The following is a 3,696-nucleotide window of genomic DNA, read 5'->3' on the forward strand; positions in this document are numbered from 1 at the left end:
ATTGAGATGATACATGATTGTTCTCTTTCCTTTTGTTAACATGGTGCATCGCGTTGATTGATTTGTGGATGTTGAACCATCTTTGCATCCTTGGAGTAAATCTCTGTATATATTTATTTATAAACTGGCCCTTCACCAAAATGGATTAGAAATAACTAGGGGTGCCTGGGTGGCTTACTCAGTTAAGCATCAGACTCTTGATTTCGGCTCAGGTCATGATCTCACGGTTTGTGAGTTCAAGCCCCATATCAGGCTCTGTGTTGATAGCTGTGAAGCCTGCTTGGGATCCTCTCCCTCTCTCTCTCTCTCTCTCTCTGCCCCTCCCTCATTCCCTTTCTTTCTCTCTCTCTCTGTCAGAAAATAATAAATAAACTTAAAAAAGTAACTAACAAAGGTAGCAACAAAACAATAGGATTTTTTTTTTAATGAGGAAATGGTCATAAAAAATAGGAGAAAAGGAAAATAAAACATCACCCATGTTAAAGCACACTACTGCTTACAGAGCTGGGATGTACATGTGGTCTGAGCTTCCCAGTGGCCAGAGCAAAAAGGGAAACAATCAATTTCAAGATGTTCACCATTCCAAAATTGAAAACAAATTAAGAGTGCAAGGGAAGTCTGGCTTTTCTGGATCTGAAGAACTCAAGGCTTTTCTCTTGTCTGCCTTTGATACAGGGGCCATAGCAATGTGCTCAAGCTGACAGCACTGTCCTCAGCAGCAGCCCTACACAGTATTGAGTGCCACATTCTCCAAAGCAGGTCTGTGACCTAAGGCTGAGGCCAGCTCGGCAAAGGCAGCCCTTTTCTAAGCATCTAACCTGAGTCTGGTGGTTTACTTTCCCGACATGATGGTAGAAGGCAAAGCCCCGTGCTTTAAGCAGTTCAGAACGGTGATGGGAACAGGGGCTCTGGATCCAGACCGCCTGGGGTCAGGATCCGGATTTTCTCCCCAGGTAACTGTGAGACCCTGGGCCTTTCACTGAAGCTTTCTGAATTCAGTTTCCTTATCCATCACGTGGGGTAGAGCTACTACTTACTTTACAGGGCTGATGGCAGAAGGACATGAAATAATATGTACCCAAGGCTGAGCCCAATGCTGGCAAATGTAGATGCTTAATGCATATCAACTCTTGTTCTGTTCACGGAGGGTGCTTGGTAAATACTTTCGGAACCCCTGCATTTGGTACGTGTCGTGAAGGATTCAGCCTTCGGGGTGGGGCATATGCTATGGGATCCAGACCTGCCCTGGAAAGCAGTGCAAGGAAGGTTTTGGGCTGTGGGACACCTGCAGCTCGACACGGTCAGTTGTGATCCTGCTGTGTTCCTGCTGAAAACCTTCTGATTCCTCGTCGCAGGAGAGCAGCCTTCAAATGCTGTATCCCAGGCATGTGGGGCTCGTCCCTGACTCACCACCAACCTTTCCACTCTACACCCACCTGCATCCTCTAGTAACTCCGGATGCCAGCCTGTCGTCAACTCACCAGGCCTTGCTCGTGCAGTGTCCTCTTCCCACGTCTGCCTTGCTCACGTAGTAAGACTTGCTCGAAACATCGACCCCTTTATTGTTTTAAAGTGTTTAAAAGTTTATTTACTTATTTTGAGAGAGAGAGAGTGAGAGAGAGAGAATGAGTGGAGGAGGGACAGAGGATCTGAAGCAGGCTCTGTGCTGCCAGCCCCGATGTGGGGCTCGAACTCACGGACTGTGAGATCATGACCTGAGCAGAAGTCGGACGCTTAACCGACTGAGCCACCCAGGCGCCCCTCAGCCCTTTTAAAAAGTGTTGAATTTCCTACCCACTAGGGAACAGTGGTTTCTTCCTTGTATCCTCCCCAGGTATTCCCCTAAGTCTGCTGTCAGAATGCATATTCACTCATTCATTCATTCACTGATTCGTTCACTCATTCATTCATTCATTCATTCATTCATTCATTCACTGATTCGTTCACTCTTTCATTCACTCATTCATTCACTCACTCATTCATTCGTTCATTCGCTCATTCATTCACTCACTTATTCTTTCTTTCATTCACTCACTCATTCATTCATTCATTCACTCACTCACTTATTGATGCAATCCATCATTCATTCACCCATCGAGGACTGGGGAACAACCATGTGGCAGCCATTGTTCTAGGCACTGGGGTTGTAGCAGCGAGCAAAACAGACAAAATCCCTACCCTTGGGTTTCCGTGTCTCCAGCCCTCATACCAAGTAAGTGCTCAGTCACCCGCCCTAATAGAGTTCTCCAGCTCTGTCCCCTGCCTCCCTACCCCATGCCCTGAGTCCCAGGGACACTGCAACCTATTTCCCCAAATGTATGTCCCACAGGCCCCCACCTCCTTGCCCTCGTTCCTCCGGCCTCAGAAGCCCCCCCCGCCAAGGTCAGCCCCCTTGTCATCCCTGCTTTTCAGGGAGGCTGCTGCAGAACCTATCTTGGGTCCCACAGCCAGTATGCCCCAGAGGAAGGACTCAGATCCTCCTCGCTGCAGAGCTGGTGTGGGCAGTGGCCAGGCTCTCAGTGCTGCTGGGGCCTCTGACTCTGAAGGCCGCTCAGGCTCCAACCCCTCGTGAGGGACCTAGGGTCGCGTTTGCAGAAGGGAGACAACTTTGAATGATTCCATGAAGCCCCAGGGCGGGGCTCGGCCAGCAGTCTGTCAGGGAAGCGGGACATCTTAACAGAAAGGAAGGCGCTCGATGATCTAGCAGGCCTGGGTTCAAATCCCAGCGTCACCACCTGCTGAGTTCTGTGACTTGGCTAAATCACTTCACCATTCTGAGGCTCTGTTTGCTCTTCTCTAGAATGGGCTTTACCTTTACGGTCTCTACCTGTTGGGTTATTATAAAGACTAAGGGAGATGCCATCGGTAAACGAACACACCAACAGAATCCAGGGATTGTGTCACCCATCGCGATTCTTGTTCATGATTATTATTGTTAATAGTACTTTGCTCATCAGCATTGTTCAAAATAATAAGAGGGCTCAGCCACTAGCTTCAGGAGTTTACATTCAGCACTCTTGGCCTCACCTCCTCCAGGAAGCCCTCACTGACCGCTCCCTGCCCATGCCCCTAGAACCTCTACATCCTTCCTTTGTACCCTTTTCCCACTGACCCTTACAAATACATTTCGTGGCCTCTTTAAGTCCTCCACCGGACTCAGACTTGCTCTTGGCTCCCACTTGTTCTCCAGGGCCTGCGATTAGTGACTGGCCTCTTGTAACGATCAGTATTTTTTTGTTGCGTGACCAAACGGAGAAAGGACAGTCTCAGATGTCCTTGTTCCTCCTTCTGGGGCCCAGAGGAGGACATTCCTGGGGTCCTCCTAGAGGAGACAGAGGTCAGGAATACCTCTGCAGGGCACCGATGTGGCTGAGGGTGCCCACGTGGGTGTCGGTCCATAAGAGGGATTGACTCCTGGCCTCAGAAGCTGTGCCACTCGCCCATGTGTCTTCATGCTGCTAAGGAGCTTCTGGGAGTGGGTGAGGCCGGCCCGGCACAGCCTCCCCTACAGATCACAGCATCTGGCACAGTGAGCTTATGTCCTGGGCCCTCTTTACTTGCTCCTCCGGGCGTTACTCCTTGCTGTGCAGCCTGGGGCAGGTCGTTTCACCTCTCTGTGCCTCAGCTGTGTCTTCTGTAAAATGGGCTCCCAGAAAGCGTTTCCCCCTCAGCACGACTGTCAGGATTAGATGGGAA

The 3,696-nt window shown here is 49.8% G+C and overlaps 1 long non-coding RNA gene across 1 annotated transcript; it reads left to right on the forward strand.

The window, feature by feature from the left end:
- The first annotated feature begins 765 nt into the window (after positions 1-765).
- Positions 766-1,476, forward strand: LOC122471158. The gene is made up of 2 exons (XR_006294138.1): positions 766-953; positions 1,356-1,476. It is a non-coding gene; the product is annotated as an uncharacterized LOC122471158 (long non-coding RNA).
- The last annotated feature ends 2,220 nt before the right edge of the window (positions 1,477-3,696 follow it).

This window comes from Prionailurus bengalensis, chromosome E3 (genome assembly GCF_016509475.1).
Source record: "Prionailurus bengalensis isolate Pbe53 chromosome E3, Fcat_Pben_1.1_paternal_pri, whole genome shotgun sequence".
NCBI lineage: Eukaryota > Metazoa > Chordata > Mammalia > Carnivora > Felidae > Prionailurus > Prionailurus bengalensis.